This window comes from Barbus barbus (genome assembly GCF_936440315.1).
Source record: "Barbus barbus genome assembly, chromosome: 9".
In the NCBI taxonomy this organism is placed as follows: Eukaryota; Metazoa; Chordata; class Actinopteri; order Cypriniformes; family Cyprinidae; genus Barbus; species Barbus barbus.
The window spans coordinates 2,149,557-2,176,632 of record NC_136737.1 but is presented as its reverse complement, the minus strand read 5'-3'; the positions used below and the strand labels follow the sequence as shown (position 1 = coordinate 2,176,632).

Here is a 27,076-nt window from a genome sequence, read left to right as displayed (position 1 = left end):
CCCACTGTATATAAATACAAACACATGCATGTATACATTTAAGAAAAATGTTGTATATTAAAAATATTTATATAAAATATTATTTAAATTGATAAAATTATCAACGTAAATATTCAAAATATATGCTGGTATGTGTGTGTATTTATATACACAATAAATGTATGTGTACTGTAATATCATCATCACTCCTGAACCCCCCCCCCCCTCTCCCACTACTGATAGTGCAGGTGTGGTTGGTTGTATTGACGGAAGTTAAAGGGGGGTTTTCAGGAGTGATGATGATGATGATATTACTGCTCAGGACGAAGTGCTCTTCCGCCATACATTATAGTTATATTTTAACCGCTTAGAAAATCACCACGTTTAATTTAGCGTCACCATACTTACTCGTGTAACTACTCATGTAATCATCTTTAAATAGGAAAACACGGAAGTGTTTGGTGGCTTCTAAATTCATCCCTGTTTGGATCCTAAGGAATGACTGGTGCTAAGCTAAACGCTAGCATAGTGGCGCCGCTGTGTAATAAACAAATAAAATACTCTGTACATAAGTCTGTAATCTCAAAAATAACCTTAATTTATTTATATATGCTGATGATACTGAAAACATATGTGAAGTAAGACAACTTGCAGTCCAATTAAAATGTTATATATATAATTAGTGTATTGTAATATAGTACATCACATCACTTGTTAAGGCTGATTAAGACAGATTAAGATATTTTATAGCTCAGTGGCCATGATGAATATATTTGAGGAGTTGAGGAGAGACCCCCCCCCCCCCCCCCCCCCCCCCCCCCCAAGATTGTAAAGCGCTTTGGGTGTTTGGACCCATTCATTCATATTTTTGTCTGCATGTAACATGCAGGGCTCCATAATTTCTTGCATGCATTTATATATTGCTGCCGTAGAACTGTATAATTTTTAAGTACATGCAAACACTGCAGCCTAATAAAATAATCAAATAATTAATGTAAAGAAACTGTGGTAGCTGCTGCACCGCTTTAATTCTTCTTTCATTTTAATTCTCCTCTTTTACTTTTACTTCTTTTACTCTGAGCAGAGCACTCATTTTCAAATCTGAATCTATAATAAAAACATGTTGTATGCATTTCATGATAAAATCGACAGAACTTGAAAGATGAGATTGTGTTATAATAAAAGCAACAAAGCTTATAATTATTGTGTGGCTGGTTCACTACAAATAACGAATGTACTTGAAAACATTGTATATTTTTTCCAAGCATTTATAATAACAATCAAACAGCTTATGAATAGTCACGTAATGTTATTTACCTCAGAAAAAACACTTTTTGTTATATGATTTAACACTGTTTGTTATATGATGCTACTAACCTACTTGAATTGCCCCTTGTGGGATTAATAAAGTTGTTAACTTAACTGAGTTGGAGCCCACTTTAACCAATAGCATTTTCTTTGAATATGGGCCGAGGGTGGACTTAATACACCACTGGAATGTGTGTGTCATGTTTGGTGAGGATGCAGAATCAGACCTGAAAGTCCTGGATCTGAAGATGATCTACTTACTCTGAATGTTTGTGTATGTTTGTGTAGTAGATGTTTGAGTGAAACAGTGTGGATCCTCTGGTGCCGTTTCAAATCTGTAGCTGTAATAAAAGTCTTCTCACACTCAAAGCACATATACTCTCTCACACCAGTGTGTCTCTTCTGATGTAGTTTTAAATTCCCCAGCTCTGAAAAGCTCTTTCCACACAAAGAACATGAATGTGGTTTCTCCTTTGAATGAACTTTCAGGTGCTTCTTCAGGTGTGAAGCTCTTACAAATGTGTTTCCACACTGATCACATGGGTGCAGTTTGTCTCTGGTGTGGATGTTCACGTGTTTCTTCAGGCTTGCTAAATCTGCGAAGCTCTTCTCACACTGATCACATCTGAATGGTTTCTCTCCAGTGTGGATCCTCATGTGAACACAGAGTAAATTTGGTTGCCAGACTCTGTCCACACTGAGTGCAGGGGAAACTTTTCTTGTTTCCTTTTTTCAGTAAAGAAACTCTTTCAGTCTGCGAGCGAGTTTTTTCACTGGTTTTGCCAAGATGATGTTTCTGCTCTTCACTCGCCTCATTCTCCTCCATCAGATCTGAAATTAAAGTAAAAACGTTACAATATAAATAAATTAAAAAAAAATCAGAGAAATGTGAAGTGAAAGCTGACTATGCAAAATTATGACCATTTTTTATGAAATATGTACAATGATCTATATTAAAAATTATGGACTCAAACCCATGTTTTTGTAGTGAGAACTATTCAGTGTTTGATCAACTCCACACTGGATGAGGAGCACAAGACGGCGGCTGTGAGCTTCAGAGATGTGAGTGCATTCTGTGTGACTTAAAGAAACTTATATATGAAACTTGACCAGTAGTGTTAATTTCATTAACGAAAACTATGACGAGCTTTTTTCCTACGACTAAGATGAGACGAAGACAAGACGACAATAAGGACAATAAACAATAACTACGACTATATCAACATAAGATTTTGTTGACAAAAAAGACGAGACTAAAATCTACTAAAAAAAGAAAGAAATGTTATTTGTAGACACGCTCTACACACAGAGCTGGTTGATTACTTATTAATTGTAATCCATTACTGATTCTAAATTACATGACAAATTATAGTTAGTAACGTAATCCATTACACATTTTAGGTAATCTATTCAGACTACTTTAGATTACTTTATCTACTTGATGTAAATTATTTAAACAATCTTATACCATATTGACAAACACAAAGAGTAAAAACTATATTCCATGTGTTGTTAACAACATAAAGTGCTTTAAACTAGGGCTGTATACCTTGGAGATATGATACACAGGTCACGATTCGATACGTACCTCGATACAGAGCTGTCTCGATACGATTTGATACAATGTGACACGATTCGATACGATTCAATAAAAATACATGGGCCAGAGCCAATTAGTTAATGCTGAACACATTTACTCAACAAACAGAACTCTGCATTTTTCTTCAATTTATTGAAGACAAAAGTGCATTATAACAAAGTGCATTTTGCTTAAATATTTGCAACTTTAAGTGCTCTGATTAATTGTACACAAATTGTATTAATCTGGAAATTACCACAAGTCAACATTTAACTTTCCAAGGGTACAGTCTGAGCTCACACAAGCACAAAATCTTCTTCTTATTATTCTTAACTTCTTATTAAATCTTCTTATAATTCTTTTTTGTGACACCATGTACTGCCATAACATATTTCACTATGGCTGTGTCCAAATTCAGGGTCTGCATCCTCCTTAGGATCCTTCCTACCCGGTTGAAGGAGGAGGGATCCTCCGACGTCCGCAAAACCCGGAAGTCGGTGTTTGTGAATTTGGACAGCCTACCCTTCTTTCAGTTCCCTCCCTTACCCGTTGCTCATATCCTGTCGCCTAGCAACCGTGACAGCGGCCAAGCAAGAAGCGGGAAAATGGACAAACAAAGAGTTATTCTCCTCATTTTAATTCTTTTGGAAGAAATAAAGCAATTAAATAAATTAAATACTTTCTTTGCTCGTTGTCGGAGAGTTTTTTATATCAGACTACAAGACAGTCACATCCAGGTAAGCCATTATAGCCTATTTTTATTTGTTTTTAAGTATTCTACTAATTTCTCCTACAAATTCATTGAGCCGAAGCATAAACTTTAGCTTGTTTTGTCAGAGAAACTCCTCTCCCACTCCGCTACCGCTCGCTTCGTCCGCCATTACGCTCTGCCGAAAAGAATTATGGGATAGGTAGGACGGGAAAGGATCCACCACACCCATCCTTCCAATTCGGGGAAAAGGAGGACGTATTTGTGGGCCGCATTTGAAGGATCCTACGAATTTGGACAGCCTTCGTCGCGGCGCTGTGACGTAACATCCTTCAAATGAGTACTCCGAAGGATGCAGACCCTGAATTTGGACACAGCCATGGAGTGTGGGATGCCTGTTGCTGTAACTGCTGCAAACAGAAAGTAAAGGATTAACTTCAACTCAATACATGTGTGGTGATTTATATGGACGAAATCACAAAAGGTAAGGAATTACTTTTAAATAACAGTAACAAGTAATCTGTAATGTATTACAGTTTGGAAGTAACTTGCACAACACTGTATATATATATATATATAAAGATTAATTATTTTCGCACCTGAATTAAACGTTGTCAAAAGTTATCATTATGCACTTTTAAAAAATATCTTGAAACAGATTTCTTCATTAGGGCCTTTCCTTGATTTTTTTTGTTGTTGTTGTTGCATTTTTGTTTTAACACACTGGTTATTGTAGGCTACTTTGTTTTACTTGATATCTTTTATGTTTGTATTTTGTTCTTTTCTGTGAAATATTTTGACAATCAAAGAAGGATCTTTCATTTCTTTCCAGTTTAATAATGTTTAGAAATGTTAATCAAATGTATATTTGAAATGGCTAGAAATAGATGATTTGTCCATATAAATAACCTCTGTCCAACTGTCTCAGGTTTCAGTCAGGTGCTTGTTATGTTAGGCTCGTGTTGGTACAGTATGTTTACAAGAGGATCACAAGTAGATCAAATATTCAAAATACAATATAGTATAGAAATAATACATAGTTTCCCCCATTTTTTCAGTTCACTGACCTATTTGATTTCACCGAATTGTCAGAAATACCGTAACAAAAAAGAAGAGATGAGTTTTAGATACTAATTTAAGTGCAATTTTGTTCTGAACAGCTTCCAGTATGGCTATAGATAAAGTCTTTTCAAGAACTTTAAAGTTTTTAAACTGCTTTTTTCATGTTATTTTTTAATATGTAATAGTTATAACCATTCTGACCTTTTTAAGTGACGTTAAAATATTAGTATTTCTTCTTAGGGTGTGTTTCATTTGTTCTTGTATTTAATTGATACTTAATCCATTTCAGGTTACAGGAGCAATTCATTTCATAGTAATTAACTGCAAAAAATAAAAATACATTTGAGTCCAGTCATTTTAATCTAGATAAAAATATTTTAATTATTATTTATTTTTCATTGTTTCTGATTATTTCGATGCTGGAGAGAGATGTCATGTTTAGTGTTAAAAATGATCTGTGACCAAAATATTTGAGAGCAAGGACTTTAAGGAAAGATAAACAAAGCACATAAAATTAGGATCCATTCTTTAAAGCTGTAGATAGGCTTTCATAGCAGTCAGTATCCTCTTCAAGGACAGCCAAACTATCCCATCCAGTCACTATTTGGTGGTATGTTTCTTTCACCCTTTCTTTTTCTGTCTTACATTCATGCAGCTGCCTTCGAAGAACAGAGCAGGCCACAGTACGCTTGCTCTGAAAGTCCTGCTGGACAGGCTTAACAAATGAATACATTTAAATAAAATGGTACAATAATCAATAATAACAATAATACATTTTGAGGCATTATAAATGATATAGGACATCTCAAGTATGGATGCTTTTCCTATTTCCAGGGTTCACAGATGCAGAAGTAATCATAGTTAGGTAGAAGTCTATAGCATATTTGTATTTGCACAAATAGCACGAGAACATATCCACAATAGCATTTCCATGACTTTCCAAAAGAGGGAAACAATAGAGAGAGATTAATTACGATGGCCAGAAGAGAGAAATGTGTCAAATTTCCCATCACCCTATCAGCTGTTGTATTAGAAACACCATAGCAACAGCCTTAATTGTTTTTTCTTTTTCTCATTTACTGCCAAGGTAATATAACACAACGTATAGCATTACAAAAGATGTTTTAAATTCTTTTCAAATAAAAATGTTATAAACTCATTTGAAATTAAATGTTAAAAACTGTGGAAAAGAATCATCACAATCTGTGAAAAGGGTCCACTTATAAGGCAACCTAGTAATGTATATCAATAAACTAAATTTACCAAGCCAGTCAAAATTATTTATTAGACCCCCAAAGAGAAGCACAATTATTCAAATTTAATGATCAATGACTTCTGAGAAAACAAAAGCACTTACTCTTGGTGGCCAGGCCATCTGACAATGCATCAGTCTGTTCGTTCTGCAGATATGACTCCATGCCTTTTCATTTCTTCAACAAGTATAGCTTCTTCTTCCTGGAGTCTTTCTAACTGCATCAACTTGTCAAAGTTGTTTTTCAGGCCCAATGATGCATCATCAACTGAAACCGAAAGTGAGCTTGGTAACTTGTAGCTTTGTGATGCTAAATAAATATCTTACATAAAAAGTTTAGGTCATTCCACGTTCCCATGGCCAGATCGGGGTTTCTGCAGCAAGCAATTCATCAGAGGAAGTCAAGGCTTTGGTTGAACATGTCACAAGAGAATTGTTCTGACATATTGCGTCAGATAACTTCTCTTCGACTATTCGTCGTCTGATTTTATTGCACTGCTTGTTGTGATCTGGGTCATATACCAAGGAAAAATTGACAGAGCTAGTAATTATAACACCCCTTTATGAGCAATAGAAATGATTATGATGATCTAAATAAGAAAAATTGGATATTTAAAGCATCTCTTTTTCTGCTGAATTCCTAAATACAGCCCTTCAATCAGACGCTGCAAACCCACCGGATCATCTGTTCTGTTGCCATCGGAAACTGTTCAGAAAAGCATATCAGACCACTGAATCAGGGCATTCAAAAGTGCATCTTTAACTAAGCAAGAACAGTCTTTTAAGTTTTAAAATATTTCAAATGAATGACAGTTTTAAAATATTTCAAATAAATGCCTAATACACAATAATCATATTTCATTTCTAATGAAACTATACAAAGATGGAAAGCAAAACTGAGCATGCACCTTGAGCTGCCCATTGCTTAGCATCGCTAACCCATTGCTGCAGCTCTTCATTAGATCTGACCAAGATGGCCTTAACAGCCTCCATATCTTCTTTGGCTTCCTTCATCTTTTGCACAGTCTTTGGTGAGATAATACACTTAATTGGATAAGACTGCATAAAAAGGAATGTATCTCCAATGTATGACTTAAACCAACACCATATTAAAGGTGTAGTACCTTGATGTACCGTTGAGACAAGTACACATGCAAGTTTTTCTTCTTTTGCTCATTCATCCTTTGGCATGAAGTGTGATCATATCCACTCGTGCTAAATGAGAACACACACACACACACACACACGTATATATATGGGTGGACATAAGTATTTGGGGTCTGGTTCTCATGAGAGCACCTGGAGATTTGGTTTGGTGCTCACACTGCACATAGTGTGACCCATTAAATATAACTATAAATAATAAAACAATTCATAATAGTATTGATATTAATGCTCTTTATTGAGTTTTTTTTTTTTTTTAAATAAAATAAACAAAATAATAAAGTGTGATAATACCATTATATTTTACAATATAAAATGTGTTTTGAATAAAAATACAATTATTTTATAGTACACTTAAAAATACAATGCTAATATTTACACATTCACTTTTTTATATGAATTTTCAACATTTAGAACAGATAAAACAGATTTAATTATATCGCATGGACTTGATCTTAACGATATAGATATCGTACCTCAAAGTGATGATGTTACTGATCATTTCCTTGTATCGTGCATGCTGCCTATTACTGATATTAATTATATGGCTCTGCGTTATCGTCCGGGCAGAACTATTGTTCCAGCCACCAAAGACAGATTCACAAATAACCTGCCTGATTTATCTCAACTGCTCTGTGTACCCATAAATACGCATGAACTAGACGAAATGACTAGCAACATGGGCACTATCTTCTCTAATACATTAGAAGCTGTTGCCCCCCTCAAATTGAAAAAGGTTAGAGAAAACCGTACTGCGCCATGGTACAACAGTTATACCCATTCTCTCAAGAAAGAAACTCGCATTCTTGAGCGCAAATGGAGAAAAACTAACTCGGAAGTTTTTAGAATTGCGTGGAAAAACAGTATGTCCAGCTATAGACAGGTTCTAAAAGCTGCCAGGGCAGAGCATTTCCACAAACTCATAGATAATAACCAAAATAATCCAAGGTTCTTATTTAGCACAGTGGCTAGATTAACAAACAGACACCACTGGATCTAAATATTCCCCCACAGTTTAATAGTAATGATTTTATGAATTGCTTTACTGATAAAATAGATAACATCAGAAATACAATATCAAATGTAGATTCTACTGCGTCTAGTATTTCAGCTTCATTCATCGCACCCAAAGAAAAACTGCAGTGCTTTACAACTATAAGACAGGAAGAGCTAAATAAACATATCAGTGCATCTAAACCAACAACGTGTTTATTAGATCCTGTACCTACTAAATTACTGAAAGAGTTGTTACCCGTAGCAGAAAAACCCCTTCTCAATATTATTAACTCATCGTTATATTTAGGTCACGTCCCAAAACCATTCAAGGTGGCAGTAATTAAGCCTCTTATTAAGAAACCACAACTAGATTCAAATGAACTGGCAAATTACAGACCCATTTCAAATCTTCCGTTTATGTCTAAAATTTTAGAAAAAGTTGTGTCTACTCAATTATGCTCCTTTTTGCAAAAAAATGATCTCTATGAAGAATTTCAGACAGGTTTCAGGCCCCATCATAGTACAGAAACTGCACTTGTTAAAATTACGAATGACTTACTACTTGCTTCAGATCAAGGCTGCATCTCATTGCTAGTATTACTTGATCTTAGTGCTGCGTTTGACACTATAGATCATAATATACTCATAGATCGATTACAAAACTATATTGGTATTCAAGGACAGGCTTTAAGATGGTTTAGATCCTACCTGTCCGATCGCTACCACTTTGTTCATTTAAATGGGAAGTCATCTCAATTATCACCAGTAAAGTATGGAGTACCACAAGGATCTGTCCTAGGTCCTCTGCTATTTTCAATATACATGTTGGCCCTTGGAAATATTATTAGAAAACACGGGATAAGTTTTCACTGCTATGCTGATGATACTCAATTATATATCTCAACAAGACCAGATGAAACTTCTCAACTATCTAAGCTAATAGATTGTGTAAAAAGTGTAAAAGATTGGATGACCAATAATTTCCTCCTACTAAATTCAGATAAGACAGAGATATTACTTATTGGACCAAAAAACAGTACACAGAATCTCGTGGATTATAATTTGCAACTAGACGGATGCACTGTTACGTCCTCTAAAGTCAAAAATCTGGGTGTTATATTAGACAGCAACTTGTCCTTTGAAAATCATATCTCCCATGTTACAAAAACAGCATTCTTCCATCTTAGAAACATTGCCAAGCTTCGAAACATGCTACCTGTTTCTGATGCTGAAAAACTAATTCATGCATTCATGACCTCTAGACTGGACTACTGTAATGCACTGCTAGGTGGTTGTCCTGCATCTTCATTAAACAAGCTACAGATAGTCCAAAATGCAGCGGCTAGAGTTCTTACCAGATCAAGAAAATATGATCATATTACTCCAATTTTACAGTCTCTGCACTGGTTACCTACTAAGTTCCGTATCATTTACAAATTATTATTACTTGCCTATAAGGCCCTAAATGGTTTAGCACCTGCGTACCACAAGATTATAAGATGCAGTATGTGAATTCTTGGCTAAAGAGATGTGTCTTTAATCTAGATTTAAACAGAGAGAGTGTGTCTGAACCCCGAACGTTATCAGGAAGGCTATTCCAGAGTTTGGGAGCCAAATGTGAAAAAGCTCTACCTCCTTTAGTGGACTTTGCTATCCTAGGTACTACCAAAAGTCCAGAGTTTTGCGACCTTAGAGAGCGGATTGGATTATAGCGTGGTAGAAGACAAGTTATATCAAGTTATATCTGCAGTTATATCTGATCAGACGTACATTATTCTTATTCTTTAGCTTGGGTTGAACAATTCATTTTTGCTTAGATGGAACAGCAGCTACGCTAATCATGTCTCTGCTTGTCTCTCCGTTTCTGCTAGGAATTATAGAACTTTAGTCTGGATCCAACCATTACATGATCTGAGATGACCGAACACCTGAGATGTAGGATCAGCGCCGGGAGATGACGTATGTGGCCCTGATCGTAGGCGGAGGCCAGACACCTGGATGAGCGCCAGAGACAGATCCCCATTGAGGACCCCGCCACTTAGACAGCCATCGGAAAAGACCACTGGAACCAGCTGAGCCCTTACAATCTGACTTGCTGCAGTTTGGAATTGAACTGCTGGTTTGTTTGGCCAGAGGAGAATTGGCCCCCCGACTGAGCCTGGTTTCTCCCAAGGTTTTTTCTCCATTCTGTCACTGATGGAGTTTTGGTTCCTTGCCGCTGTCGCCTCTGGCTTGCTTAGTTGGGGACGCTTCATTTCCAGCGATATCATCAACCTGATTGCAAAGACACTATTTAAACTTATTGACACATTATTTTCCTTTTTTGATATTGTGCAGTTGCTTTGACACAATTTGCATTGTAAAAAGTGCTATATAAATAAAGGTGACTTGACTTGACTTACTGCGCAGACTCGGGCTCCAAACGAATCTCTACTGCACAGACTCGGGCTCCAAACGAACCTCTACTGTGCAGACTTGGGCTCCAAACGAACCTCTACTGCGCAGACTCGGACTCCAAACGAACCTCTACTGCGCAGACTCGGGCTCCAAACGAACCTCTACTGCGCAGACTCGGGATCCAAATGAACCTCTACTGCGCAGACTCGGGCTCCAAATGAACCTCTACTGCGCAGACTCGGGCTCCAAGCGAACATCTACAGTGCAGACTCGGGCTCCAAACGAACATCTACAGCGCAGACTCGGCCTCCAAACGAACCTCTACTGCGCAGACTCGGGCTTCAAAAGACCCTCTACTGCACAGACTCGGGCTCCAAATGAACCTCTACTGCGCAGACTCGGGCTCCAAACGACCCTCTACTGCACAGACTCAGGCTCCAAACGACCCTCTACTGCGCAGACTCGGGCTCCAAACGACCCTCTACTGCACAGACTCGGGCTTCAAACGACCCTCTACTGCACAGACTCGGGCTCCAAACGAACCTCTACTGCACAGACTCGGGCTCCAAACGACCCTCTACTGCGCAGACTCGGGCTCCAAACGACGCTCTACTGCGCAGACTCGGGCTCCAAACGACCCTCTACTGCGCAGACTCGGGCTCCAAACGACGCTCTACTGCGCAGACTCGGGCTCCAAACGACCCTCTACTGCGCAGACTCGGGCTCCAAACGACCCTCTACTGCACAGACTCGGGCTCCAAATGAACCTCTACTGCGCAGACTCGGGCTCCAAGCGAACATCTACAGTGCAGACTCGGGCTCCAAACGAACCTCTACTGCGCAGACTCGGGCTCCAAACGACCCTCTACTGCACAGACTCGGGCTCCAAACGACCCTCTACTGCACAGACTCGGGCTCCAAATGAATCTCTCATATGAAGAACAGAAAGTCTTTGTTGTCATTGTATAGTGCAAAAAACAATGAAATTTGGAAACTCTATAACTGCACACACCATCTTACTAATGACATATATGTTTATTAATATACAAATAAATCTTACAATGATATCCCAACAAACAAATGATCTGAATGACACAGTTGGTGTAGGAATTGTTATTGAGCAGCAGGTGGCGCAGTAGAGCACTGAGTCAAAAGCTTCGAAGCATCAACGCAGTTTGTTGTAAAAGCCTCACTGCTTAAGAAACTGCAGCACATTCCTACCAGGAAGTGAGAAGTTGTTGGATCGCTATACTCGCTGACAGACTTAACTTTCAACGAGGGGTAAAACAACAGAAACACTGCGTGAGTCTTCAGAGGGAGCTCCGCGAATTATTTAGAGTACACACACATACATACATTCATTACTTCGGTTTTCTGTCTCAAGTGATGCAGTTCATTAGAGACAGCTTATCCAGGGCTCCAAACTGCGACTAAAATGGTCGCATTTGCGACCAAAAATATTAATTTGCGAGTGAAGTTTTTGCTGAGGTCGCCACTGGCGACTATATATAATTTGCATGAAAGGACTTTTTTCCCGATTGTTTTGCGCTCACATCTTTTGTTATGTTCACGTATTAAACTTACATAAGACGATGCGCATCAAAGTTTTACTGGAAAAGAGTTTCAAACAGTCCTCGTCTCTGCCGCACACAGTCTGCTGAACGCAGTGAGAGAGACCTGAAAGGGCCTGTTTACACCTGGTCACTTCATGCATTTTCTCTGATCGGATATCTATATGTTAACACAATTCCCGCTTCATATGCAAATATAACGGAGTTCACGTCAATGAAAGCAATGGATAATTTTATTAATTATCAGCTAATTTCAATATCACAGACCGCAACAAGAGAGCGCGCGGCATCAGCACTGGAAAGATAGGCTAGTCTCGCTACTTTTAATGAAGAAGATTGTGTTGAGCGTCTGCGACTTACTTTCAGGTTCATTCAGTTTGCGCGTCGCTTGCTGAAGAAATACTCCGCTACTCATCCGCGGTGATGCTTGCTGCATTGCGCTGTCATATCTGACTATAACATGCCATATAGCCTATAAAACGCTCTCACACGTCTATTATTTTAATATTATGGGAGGAGTAAAATTACCATATGTGGTTTCAACAACCAGATGCATTTACACTTGTCCGGTTTCGCCCAGACCACCTCCTGAAGTGGTTCGAGCGATTGGATTTATATCCGTCTCGAATGCGTTTCGGACGGCATTTACACCTGGTCTTTTCAGGATCAGATAGCTATCCGATCAGGAAAAAATGCATGAAGTGACTAGGTGTAAACAGCCCCAAAGTGCAAGTGCAGAAAAGCCGTGTCTATTTCGTGCACAACTTGAACAAACTTCAACAGGTAAAGCTATCAGCTCTGTGCATACTGGCAATATCGTCAACAATTCTCATTTATAATCATTACTAATATGGCTTCTTCTTATCGAGATCTTAGTCTATATGCTGTGTTCTGTTAATGCATGGACTTCCTGTTATTTGAAGCGCACTTGCCATCCAGTAATCGCAAAAAGCTTTGTGCTGTCTTACTTTTTAATAAACAAAGTATCAGCTTTAAAATGCTACGAAATTCAAATTATGCGGTTTGGATGCTCTTTAATGCGGACCACAAGCGCACACTTTCGGTAATATAAACACCAGTACCCCGCGTCCACACGGTCCGTGTATGCGTCCGGATCGCGCGAGCGGAGAGTATCGCACTTAATGCTCAGGCGCGATCTCTTTAGCACCTCAGTTAAAGCAGCAAGTGAACCCATTATATATTTCGATTTACTACTATGAAATGAACATGATCAAAAGGTAGGCAATAAGAAAGCCTATAGTAACTTACTGAAATGTTTTATGTAAAAGCTCATTCAGTGTTTCAAACTGAGGAAATGTATAATGCTTTTAAACATTGCATTGTAATACATTTACCTCAGAATAACCACTCAGTGTCCATAAACTCATCAGTCAGCTAGAAAAATAACTATAAAGAGGAGCGTTTTGCTATATTTATGCGCTGTTGCATTTTAATATTTTTACTTATTCTGTTGTACATGATTCAACTCCTCCTATAAAATTGCATTTTACTAATGAAGAAAAACAGACTGAATGTGTGAAAGACATGACAACATTTATAGGATGCACTGCACTCAGTTGCCAAGTGATGCTTATGGTCCATGATATTGGTACAGATTCTGTGTAACGAACAATTCTTTGTGACTGTATATTTCAAGTTGTAAAAGACATTTAATTCACACTTTAAGTGAACCTTAGTCCCCCGGTCGACCTGAACACATGACAAAATGATTGAAATGTTAAAATAGGGGGGGGGAAATAAAATGCTAATAATAAAATCAACCACTTTTATTCTGTGGCACCTAAAAAAATAATTTGGCGCCTAAGTTTTTCTTTTATAGGAGCCAATGGCTCCTTACTCGATTTTTTTGTCTGGAGCCCTGTTATCACATATGACCAATCATCAGTGGATGCTTATTCTGTTTCAGTTCAGAACTCATTATCATGGCCATAGCCATGCAGGGTTTGAACATTAGTGAGATGAGACAGAGATGTAGATGTTTGTGAAAGATGTTTTCTGTTTTGAAAGGATGAACACTGTAAAATTATACCATAGGCTATTTATTGTATTGTTAATACTTAGGGGTGGACAATTTTATCAGTCGTTTATTATTCATACAATAATCTATTTTACTGTTATAGTTTTCATTAATAAGTCTTATGCTCTTATGAATGTTTTTAGCATGACTGTGAAAATGTAATGACTATACTGAATAATAGTGTTAAATGCTACTGTTTTTGGCAGCGTTGATCAAATTTCTGACAGATAATCATGATTTTTTTTGCATTTCGTTTACTGAATGTGGTATCCTGTAAGTAATAACCTGTCAGTGGGCTCTTTTGATTACTGTCAGTTTAAGTGCCGTGATGCAGTGTTGCCATATATTGCTATTTAAACAAATAAAAACTGAAAAATTAATAAAAAATAAACCAAGGTAAGGATATTGCTGACCTTAAATTGAAACGTCTCACTTTATTAACATTATAAAGTGTCAAATTAAGTGGAAAAGTCAAGTCCAAAAACGGCTATAATAGCTGGATCTGGCAAAAGGCCAGCCCTCACTCCGCCAGTAATATCTCAGAGATTATTTTCATACCACAGATGCTAAACATTCCTGCAAACTGTCTAAACTTAATCATACATGCAGACAATCATATGGTGATCTCATAGCTGGCTACGGGAGAGGTGGGATGTCTGTAATTATGGAAAGCCCCAAAAACAATTAATATTTCATGGCTTTAAGATGTGACTACAATTATGAAATTATGCATTAATGATGCAAGAAAAGTCAATGGAAAACAATAATGACAATAAAAATGTAATATCCGAAGCAAATATAAGCCCTAAAAAAGATATTAATATTTCATTTTAAATGTCACTAAATTTATGAAAGTATTCATTCGTAATGCAAGAAAAAAGACAACAAAACTGATCAATAAGAGTTTAATACTTGAAGCAAATATGAAGTAAAAGACAGATCTCTCTCTTTATTGACTAACAAGATATAAAGCATCTCAAGTGAATAAAAGTGAAGATGGATCAGATTCAAACCTACATGACAGAATATCTTACTCCTGCATTTTGTAAAACACACCCAAAGCAGAAAAATAAGATTCAAGATTTTTATTTGTCACATACACAATTATACAGAGTATAACCAGCAGTGAAATGTAGGTAAAGCTCTGCTGAAACCCGGGAATTTCTGCAATATACTAATTGTTTTAAAAACAACAGTGAAGATGAAATGAAATATAAATCAGCCTCTTTTTCATCTTAATGAACAAGAACACGTTGAACCTGTAAAAAGCTTCTACAAATATGCATTAGAAGAACATTTTGAACATAAAATGAAACTCGTAATAAAGCATAATAATGTAATTTATATCATAAAGCAAAATTGTACACAGTAATAAAATGTAGATATTGTTCTTTGGGGAGGAAGTCCATCTTTGAGTTGATCTGAATCTCACAGAAACTGCTGGTCTTGAAGATGAACTTTATTCACTGTGACATTTAGATGATGTTTCTTATGACAGATTAATATGGAAGAGATGCGGTGTAGCACTTGAAGGCACTGAACCTGACGGTAAACTACTTATTGTGATTGTTTATTTTATGACTCTGTAGAGAAGAAGAATGAGTGAAACTCTTCCTGCATGCAGTGCAGTGATACGGTTTCTCTCCAGTGTGGATCCTCTCATGTGTTTTCAGGGATCCTGACTGACTGAATCTCTTGTTGCAGTGTGAACACATGTAAGATTTCTCTCCAGTGTGGATCATCTCATGTGATTTCAGATGTGCTGACTGACTGAATCTCTTGTTGCAGTGTGAACACTTGTAAGGTTTCTCTCCAGTGTGGATCATCTCATGTGAATTCAGGTTTCCTGGCTGACTGAATCTCTTGTTGCAGTGTGAACACTTGTAAGGTTTCTCTCCAGTGTGAATCCTCTCATGTGATTTCAGATGTGATGACTGACTGAATCTCTTGTTGCAGTGTGAACACTTGTAAGGTTTCTCTCCAGTGTGGTTCCTCTCATGTGATTTCAGATGTCCTGACCAACTGAATCTCTTGTCGCAGTGTGAACACTTGTAAGGTTTCTCTCCAGTGTGGATCCTCTGGTGCCGTTTCAAATCTTCAGCTGCAATAAAAGTCTTCTCACACTCAAAGCACATATATTCTCTCACACCAGTGTGTATCTTCTGATGTAGTTTTAAATTCCTCAATTGTGAAAAACTCTTTCCACAGAAAGAACATGAATGCGGTTTCTCCTTTGAATGAACTTTCAGGTGCTCCTTCAGGTTTGAAGCCCACGAAAATGTTTTTCCACATTGATCACATTCATGCAGTTTCTCTCCAGTGTGGATGATCATGTGGTCCTTAAGGTGTGATGATTGTGTGAAACTCTTCCCGCACTGATCACATGTGAATGGTTTCTCTCCAGTGTGGATGATCATGTGGATCTTAAGGTGTGATGATTGTGTGAAACTCTTCCCGCACTGATCACATGTGAACGGTTTCTCTCCAGTGTGGATCCTCATGTGTCTCTTGAGATGCTGTTTGTATGTGAAACTCTGTCCACACTGAGTGCAGGTGAAACTTTTCTTGTCTCTTCTTTTCAGTAAAGAAACTCTTTCAGTCTGTGAGCGAGTTTTTTCTCCAGTTTTGACATGATGTTGTATCTCCTCCATTAGACCTGAAATTAAAGTTAAAATAGGTTACAATATAATTAAATAATAAAAAATTCAGAGAAATGTGAAGTGAAAGCAGTTAATGACTACACCAAATTATAATCATTTTGTGACAGTTTTACAAAATAAGATACAATAATCTATATTAGAAATACAGACTCTAATCCAATGTTTCTGTAGTGAGAACTATTCGATGCTTGATCAACTCCACAATTATATTATATTATAAACATAATATTAGCATTAATATACTGTAATAAAAACTTATGTAATTAATAACTATTTTAAACTAATAAACTGACCAATATTTTTCGCTGTTACAGCATATTTTTAATTCAATTTCTTCCTTTTTAAAACAAAAGCATTTATTTTTTTAAATAGGTAACATCCAGGAAGTGACATAATTTGAAAAAAACAAAACAAAATTTAATTAATTATTTTAAACTAAAACTGGCCAATATATTTCACTCAGCACGATTTCCATTTATTTTGTCCTTTTTAAAGCATTTTCTTTTTAATAGCAACATCCAGGAAGTGACATCATTTGAACGTTTGAGTTTCAGTTTCAGTCCCTATTTTGAACCCTGGAGATAGAAAGTCTCCCTTATGTTATTAATTGGCTTAATGTTTTACCGCTAAATCTGATGAACTGCTGATAACTTTAAATGTTCTTCAGCCTCATTTTATTAAAACATTAAGAATAAACACCAACCTGTTTGTTCTTCAGTGTGTTTCATTCTGCAGGGTTCTGGATCTCTCATGTTCTCTCTGTCCTTCAATAAACTCTGTCTCTGCAGATTTCACTTCTTCCTGATGCTCTGATGCTCGTCTTCACTTGTAGACTGATGAGAATATTCCAGCATTTATAGCTGAACTGCAGTGGGAGGAGCTTCACTGAAGATGTGATTGTTGTGGGAGGAGCTTCACTGAAGGTGTGATTGTTGTGGGAGGAGCTTCACTGATGGTGTTATTGTTGTGGGAGGAGCTTCACTGAAGGTGTGATTGTGGTGGGAGGAGCTTCACTGAAGGAGGAGCAGATCTGCCAAAGTTTGAGAGTTTGTTTTTCTACTAATTCACATATTAAGCATTTATGTTTATCTGGTATTTACAGTAAAGTATCTGAATTTTTATACAAATTTAAACGTGCATTTCTGTTTTGTCTCTAAGATTTTAATTTAATATTTGCACATATTAAAAAGTTAAGAAAAAAAGTCAAAAGAATAAATAGAAGTACAGTTATGTAACCAATAAAAAAAAATCAGTGTTTCCATAATTCCTTCCATTTCAGTTAGAATAGTTGTTCATTGGCTTTTAGTTTTGTGTTGTTTTATATTAAATATAATCTAACACAGACTAATGATGAAATAAATGCTGTTAGGACGTTTGTGTCTTGTAGATATCATAATAGTAGCTGCATAGTTCAAGTCTGATGAGAAGAATGAAATGAACTTTAACTGGCAGTTTACAGGAGATCTGCATAATATGAGCTAAAAACAGGATCTATTATCATGAAATAGAGGATTTTCAGCAGCTCTGAATCTGATCTAATATTGATGAGCCTCAGACTATAAACACTCATTAAACAAGTCATTCAGGATCAGCAGATCATCTCACTTTATTCTGAGTATAATATTCTGAGTTCTTTCCATTAGAAATACAGAGCTCTATTGAAAAACATGCTTCTCACTCTGACATGACTGACACACTCATCTTTACAGTTTCTGTTTGCAGTCCTATTCAAATATAAAAACATAAATTAACTACATCTATTTTTACTTTACAAACAAATGTCAAAAAAGAAAGAAAGCTAAATAACATTAAAATCGCATCAGCGAGTCTTGAGATTGATTTCTATTAATTTCCTTCACAGATTCATACTTCAGCTTTTGACTCCAAACACTGAAACAATCAAATACACAAATCTACAGAAAACAAACACTGGAAGAACATGAAAAAAAAATAAATCCATGCATCTCTATGAAGAACATTAACACTGTTTCCATTAGTAAAACACTACAGATCAATCATTGCTATAATTGTCGTCACACATGCAGCACATCTAACACACAGTAGATTTTCTCTTTATATACTCTTTACCAAACAGTTACAATCATAGAAAATATATTAATTTCATTATATTTTAATAACCAACATACAGGAGTGAGCAAAAAGACACTCTTACCCATTGTAGCTTCACTCGTTTTCTGATGAACTATTCTTCTTCTTCTTCTTTTAGGATTTAATGGCGGTTGGCAAACCAACTTTAAAGGTGCATTCCCGTCACCTACTGGAAAGGAGTGTGAAGCGCACAATGAATAGGAAGATTAGAAACAAAAAGCTACTTCTTCTTCTTCAAAAAAATAAAAAATAAATTCCAAGAGAGAAACCGGTATCCTATATGCTCTTAATCAATCCTGTTTGCTTTAAATAAAGAACTAATTCACAATATATTCTTGATTGATTATGTCCATCACCTAACAAAACCGGGATTGACAAATCATTTATTTCCAAATATCTTAAAGCTTGACTCTCTTTCATAAGCCTCACATTTTATCAGTACATGTTCTACATTTTCTGTTAACCCACATTTGTCACAATTTCCATTCTCATGTTTTCCTATTCTATGTAAGTATTGATTTAATAAACAATGTCCAATATGCATTCTTGTTATTGTTGTATTACAAATGTATTAAATGTTTAATTTAGGTTCCAGTACAATAGTATATAAACTGAGAAAGTTTAGTAGACTGAATTTAGCATTTGAGGCATAGATGATGATATTCAAAGAAGATTAAGTCAAGCAATCCAGGTGTCTGACATTAACCTTTTGTCTTTATGCACCTCCTGAACAGTGTCATTGTCCCAAGTTAAGCTATGATAATGTGAAGGTATGGGTGATACGGTCAGGCTGATTGGATTAGCACCTATGCATTTGAATCACACTGTTATGCTGATGATGTCAGGGCTGGGGAAATTCTGGTAATGGGCCGATTCCTGTACTGCATTTGCATGCTTTGTTTAGATTGTCTCCACCTCTATGCATCCCTCCCCCTCGAAAGGTATAAACTCTACTTTGCTGAGATATAGTCAGACTTGGATGACTACAGCGACGCACAGCGAGTTCTTAATAAAGAGTAACTTCTGCTTGAAAGATATCCCAGCGTCTCCTGGTCTCTGCTTTAACGAAGGAAAAGTTTCCAACATTATTAAAACATCCTCTTTCCTGTTTCCAAATCTTCTTCTCTCTGAACCAACTTTCTCTTGTATACAGTATAAATGTCTACCTTCCCAGTGGGCATTTGATGTCAAAAGACGTCAAATTGACATAAAAAAACAGGTCAAAAACACAAATCAAATTGATGTTAAAAACGATATCAATTTGACGTCCACACATTGATGTCCTATTCTAGACCAAAATAATGACACAGTAATAAATGTAAGGTTTTATTCATCAAGCAACAATTCAATAATACAAATATAAATTGGATTTTGTATCCCTTGAACAGAAAGGACTAAAGTACACGTAAATCAGAGGTTAAAAACACTATGGATCATAATAAATTACAGTTCAACTGTAAAAAAAAAGAAGAAAAAAAACTGAAAAAGGATTCATTTTTGGGCACAACTTTTACAGAATGAGTGTTAAATATTGTATCAGTGTGTCAATATAGAAGGATTGATATTGAGTAATTTCAAAAAACAGTATACACATTATTGTTTTTAAATTTTGCTAAAAGTTTGATCGCAACATATAATCATTGCTGTTAATGGTGTTCACCGTCTGCTTGATTACATGACATTAACTAACTGCTTGATTTTTTACTGTACATTTCTACCATATGGACATCACCACTGATCAGCTATTACTAAATATAAAATGCACAAACTTTAATTTTCTCTAAAGCTGCTTTGAAATGATTTGCATTGTGAAAAGCGCTATACAAATAAACTTGAACTGAATTATTTTTACTGTAACATTCATACCATTAACATTCTATCACATAAATTGGGCAATTTCAATTTTTCAAAAATTAGTACTGCATGTTTCATTTTAAATGAACAATTGAAGCATTCGTGCCAATGACCTGAAAGTCCAACTCCTGGTTTAATTATACTCTATTCAGTTTCAACGTATGGAAATGTAAAGCATAAGACACAGAATTCAAAAGCTTACCACACAAACATCATATGGCTTTGACAAGCAAGGTATCTGGTCACATCACTGAATACACATTACACTGAATATCCAAGACATTCACAGGAGGATGTATCTTCAGTGGCAACAAGTTCCTATTGATGCCAAGAAAAAACAAATAGTTCAGAGTCAAATGCTCAAACAATTCTCCTGATTTGACCTTACTTTTGTTTGTTGTGACCACATTGATATACCACATAGATATTCTGTCAAGACCACCAGGAACCAGGAAATATAACTATAACCATAGTATTTAAATTGCCCCAGCTATAGTGACTATGATTTCTCTATTACTGAACAATAAAAACACTTAAGAGGTCAAGCATTTAAAGCAGCATATTATTTAACTGCAGCAACCACCTAGAATACACAGAATGTTATCATCCCTTTTTGTGGACGTTGGGGGTACTTGAATAGTTGCCGCTTCAAGGTGCCTTGCTCAAGGGTCTCACCTCAGTCATGGTATTGAGGGTGGAGAGAGCGCTGGACATTCACTCCCCCACCTACAATCCCTGCCGGCCCGAGACTCGAACCCACAACCTTTGGATTACAAGTCCAACTCTCAGGATCTGGGATAGTCTGGGACAGGATCCTGGAGTTTCCCAGAGGTGCTGCTTTGAAGAAAGGGAAGTGGTGTGTGGCCAAGTATGGTAACTCAAGTATGGTACTTGGAATTTGTGCTCTGCATTTAACCCATCCAAGTGTACACACAGTAGTGAACATACACCCGGAGCAGTGGGCACCCGGGGAGCACCCCACCTACAATCCCTGCCGGACCTGAGACTCGAACCCACGACCTTCGGGTCACAAGTCCAACTCTCTATCCATTAGGCCACGACTGCCCCCATTTTGAATTTGTGTTTGAGGAACTGGTACCATGACTGCAAACATAGAGGGTAAAAACAGATCAGATCAAAAGGAAATCCTCCAATTATAAACATGTATAAAAACAGAAATGACTTCTGATCATTAGATCTTCTGAGATATCTTACACTTGTAAGGTCTTTTCACATAAAATGTAAGTCTGTAAAGTAACTTGCGTAGCCATTTCCTTCCAGATTCATAAGGAAAGGAATATTTCACAAGAAAAAACAAATCTACACACATTCTGCTTTGGTAAGAAGAACCTAAAAGACAAAAAATACAATTTAAAAAAGCTAAAAAAAAAAAGAAAGTTAGGCATAAAAAAACTAAGATCAATTTGTAAACAACATTGCTTTTATTACTTATAAAGTACTATATACTTTAAATGTATATAAGTGAAGCAAGGGTGAACAAATTACAAATAAGTTGATGCATCTGACTTACATGTGTCCTATTCTTGGAGATTTCTGACGTGTTTTTATCAGAGTCTGGTCAGAGGATTTCTGGGAAAGAAGGAACGACAAAACCAGCATGCAATGAATTCAACTTGAATTATTACAATTAATGTACCTATTAAGACATATTCCTTTAAGCTGAACTTACATTTCTTTTGTTGAAGGCTGCTGATGGCATTCTGTTGGTCCTGGTTCAAGAGTCTCACTAAACTGGGTCCATTTAGTCTTGTTCTCGTTATCCCCATCCACCTAATTATATGAAGGACAGTTGAAGGCTATGGAAGCAGAATAATGACAATAGTTTTTGAAACATAAAGCATGCTGAATTCCACAAATCGAAAAAAAATATGCATTGCAATTAACAGTGCTTGCATTTTAATGCCTTGTATTTCCCGGGCTTGCATTTTTAGGTCCTGAAATTGAACATAGTTGTTTATTTAAACTGTGAATATTTAAATTCAAAATATTTCACACACATTTTCATAATTAAAAATTCAATAATTCATATTCACCTTACAGAATTCATACAGAATACAGTCTGTGTGGCATGTATTCACTGTCTTTCGGTTCATTTTTGTGAAGCACTCCTGTTCAAGATAAAAGCACTACGTTTTGTTGATATTGTGAGTGCACACAAATAAAAGTAGACCCTTTACAGTTAGGAATGATGTATTACTCTTACCTATATGATAAAAAATGATGGCGATCCATTGAAAAAAAAAATTGCAATTGATTGCGCTGGTGCCTCCATGTCCTGCGCTTTAGTTCCACTCTCCGTACAAACTACTGGATAAAGCGCACATTTATCTAGGTTTAACATTTAAACAATGTTATATGCTTGAACTGTTTTAGTATATCTAGTACATTTTGTCATTTTATAATGTTAAGTTCTACTTCTGTAGATATTTTGGTGAAAGTAACTCAAAAGTAATACAGGATTCATGTAACGCATTACAATCCTGACACAGTAATATTCTACGGTAAGGAATTACTTTTAAATAACAGTAACAAGTAATCTGTAATGTATTACAGTTTGGAAGTAACTTGCACAACACTGTATATATATATATATATATATATATATATAAAGATGAATTATTTTCGCACCTGAATTAAACGTTGTCAAAAGTTATCATTATGCACTTTTAAAAAATATCTTGAAACAGATTTCTTCATTAGGGCCTTTCCTTGATTTTTTGTTGTTGTTGCATCTTTGTTTTAACACACTGGTTATTGTAGGCTACTTTGTTTGACTTGATATCTTTTATGTTTGTATTTTGTTCTTTTCTGTGAAATATTTTGACAAAGAAGGAACTTTCATTTCTTTCCAGTTTAATAATGTTTAGAAATGTTAATCAAATGTATATTTGAAATGGCTAGAAATAGATGATTTGTCCATATAAATAACCTCTGTCCAACTGTCTCAGGTTTCAGTCAGGTGCTTGTTATGTTAGGCTCGTGTTGGTACAGTATGTTTACAAGAGGATCACAAGTAGATCAAATATTCAAAATACAATATAGTATAGAAATAATACATAGTTTCCCCCCTTTTTTCAGTTCACTGACCTATTTGATTTCACCGAATTGTCAGAAATACCGTAACAAAAAAGAAGAGATGAGTTTTAGATACTAATTTAAGTGCAATTTTGTTCTGAACAGCTTCCAGTATGGCTTTAGATAAAGTCTTTTCAAGTCTTTTTTAAACTGCTTTTTTTCATGTTATTTTTTAATAAGTAATAGTTATAACCATTCTGACCTTTTTAAGTGACATTAAAATATTAGTATTTCTTCTTAGGGTGTGTTTAATTTGTTCTTGTATTTAATTGATACTTAATCCATTTCAGGTTACAGGAGCAATTCATTTCATAGTAATTAACTGCAAAAAATACAAATACATTTGAGTCCAGTCATTTTAATCTAGATAAAAATATTTTAATTATTATTTATTTTTAATTGTTTCTGATTATTTCGATGCTGGAGAGAGATGTCATGTTTAGTGTTAAAAATGATCTGTGACCAAAATATTTGAGAGCAAGGACTTTAAGGAAAGATAAACAAAGCACATAAAATTAGGATCCATTCTTTAAAGCAAATCAATTACAAGTAAATGTGTTCAACATTACGTGCGAAGGGTTGAACCTCTCAAGGACTTGTTCAGCCTTGGCAGCTTCTTCAAGATCAGCATTGGGAGCTTCGAGTTCAAGATCCCTGTTAATACTAGCAACTTTCTGACAGAATTGGTCAAAATATGATCCTGAGCTTTGAAAATATGTCATGAGTTGCAGTGCTACACACAGTATAGGAAAAAAAGGTCTTTAGTGTAAGCCTGTGCTTTTTCATATATAAAACACATTTATTGAACAGTCAGCATTCAGGAACAGACTTACATATGAAATTAAATGACATTATATACATTTCACTACATACTAATCAATTCTGAAGTACCTCATTTTCAGTTAACCTTTGAGTACAATGTTCTGTACAGTAAGCGTCTAGAAGCCACAGTACATTTCTCATGTAAAATAATTCATTTGGGATTAAAAAGGTATTTACATTTGAGTGTTTAGGCCTATTTTACACAAGAAGAGTTCAACATTTCTTCAGCTTTTTAATACATATAGTACGGCAGGGGTGTCCAATCCTGCTCCTGGAGGGCATGAAAATAAAACAAAAATAGGAATAGAAATGTTTACATGTCTTCGTCAACGGAATCATATGAATCTGTAGATAGGCTTTCATAGCAGTCAGTATCCTCTTCAAGGACAGCCAAACTATCCCATCCAGTCACTATTTGGTGGTATGTTTCTTTCACCCTTTCTTTTTCTGTCTTACATTCATGCAGCTGCCTTCGAAGAACAGAGCAGGCCACAGTACGCTTGCTCTGAAAGTCCTGCTGGACAGGCTTAACAAATGAATACATTTAAATAAAATGGTACAATAATCAATAATAACAATAATACATTTTGAGGCATTATAAATGATATAGGAAATCTCAAGTATGGATGCTTTTCCTATTTCCAGGGTTCACAGATGCAGAAGTAATCATAGTTAGGTAGAACTCTATAGCATATTTGTATTTGCACAAATAGCACGAGAACATATCCACAATAGCGTTTCCATGACTTTCCAAAAGAGGGAAACAATAGAGAGAGATTAATTACGATGGCCAGAAGAGAGAAATGTGTCAAATTTCCCATCACCCTATCAGCTGTTGTATTAGAAACACCCTAGCAACAGCCTTAATTGTTTTTTCTTTTTCTCATTTACTGCCAAGGTAATATAACACAACGTATAGCATTACAAAAGATGTTTTAAATTCTTTTCAAATAAAAATGTTATAAACTCATTTGAAATTAAATGTTAAAAACTGTGGAAAAACATCATCACAATCTGTGAAAAGGGTCCACTTATAAGGCAACCTAGCAATGTATATCAATAAACTAAATTTACCAAGCCAGTCAAAATTATTTATTGGACCCCCAAAGAGAAGCACAATTATTCAAATTTAATGATCAATGACTTCTGAGAAAACAAAAGCACTTACTCTTGGTGGCCAGGCCATCTGACAATGCATCAGTCTGTTCGTTCTGCAGATATGACTCCATGCCTTTTCATTTCTTCAACAAGTATAGCTTCTTCTTCCTGGAGTCTTTCTAACTGCATCAACTTGTCAAAGTTGTTTTTCAGGCCCAATGATGCATCATCAACTGAAACCGAAAGTGAGCTTGGTAACTTGTAGCTTTGTGATGCTAAATAAATATCTTACATAAAAAGTTTAGGTCATTCCACGTTCCCATGGCCAGATCGGGGTTTCTGCAGCAAGCAATTCATCAGAGGAAGTCAAGGCTTTGGTTGAACATGTCACAAGAGAATTGTTCTGACATATTGCGTCAGATAACTTCTCTTCGACTATTCGTCGTCTGATTTTATTGCGCTGCTTGTTGTGATCTGGGTCATATACCAAGGAAACATTGACAGAGCTAGTAATTATAACACCCCTTTATGAGCAATAGAAATGATTATGATGATCTAAATAAGAAAAATGGGATATTTAAAGCATCTCTTTTTCTGCTGAATTCCTAAATATAGTCCTTCAATCAGACGCTGCAAACCCACCGGATCATCTGTTCTGTTGCCATCGGAAACTGTTCAGAAAAGCATATCAGACCACTGAATCAGGGCATTCAAAAGTGCATCTTTAACTAAGCAAGAACAGTCTTTTAAGTTTTAAAATATTTCAAATAAATGCCTAATACACAATAATCATATTTCATTTCTAATGAAACTATACAAAGATGGAAAGCAAAACTGAGCATGCACCTTGAGCTGCCCATTGCTTAGCATCGCTAACCCATTGCTGCAGCTCTTCATTAGATCTGACCAAGATGGCCTTAACAGCCTCCATATCTTCTTTGGCTTCCTTCATCTTTTGCACAGTCTTTGGTGAGATAATACACTTAATTGGATAAGACTGCATAAAAAGAAATGTATCTCCAATGTATGACTTAAACCAACACCATATTAAAGGTGTAGTACCTTGATGTACCGTTGAGACAAGTACACATGCAAGTTTTTCTTCTTTTGCTCATTCATCCTTTGGCATGAAGTGTGATCATATCCACTAATGAGAGAGCCAGTAGATATGGAAGCACAAGTACAACTTCAAAGAACCAATGATAGAATGTATGTGGGAAAAAGAGATTTAGTTACATTCATAGCAGGGGTGATTAATAGCACTGCGGAAGTTAAATCAAAAAATAAAACAATCCAGTTGATAGTTAAAGCTGCAGTTAATCATTTAGGACTGGTAGGACTGACATGGGAAGAAGTGAGAGAGAACCTCACTATTCAGTCAA

The 27,076-nt window shown here is 36.1% G+C and overlaps 2 protein-coding genes across 3 annotated transcripts in view; one reads left to right on the top strand and one right to left on the bottom strand.

Annotated features, from left to right (window-relative positions):
• LOC306874493 (uncharacterized protein) overlaps positions 1–7,465 on the bottom strand; it is a 419,619-nt gene extending 412,154 nt beyond the window's left edge. Inside the window, exon 1 of the mRNA XM_079424601.1 lies at positions 7,014–7,465. The gene's annotated coding sequence lies outside the window, so the exon portion shown is untranslated. The remainder of the gene's footprint in view (positions 1–7,013) is intronic.
• Positions 1–27,076, top strand: part of LOC306874479 (NACHT, LRR and PYD domains-containing protein 3-like) — a 181,004-nt gene that overhangs the window by 21,328 nt on the left and 132,600 nt on the right. The window lies entirely within an intron of this gene.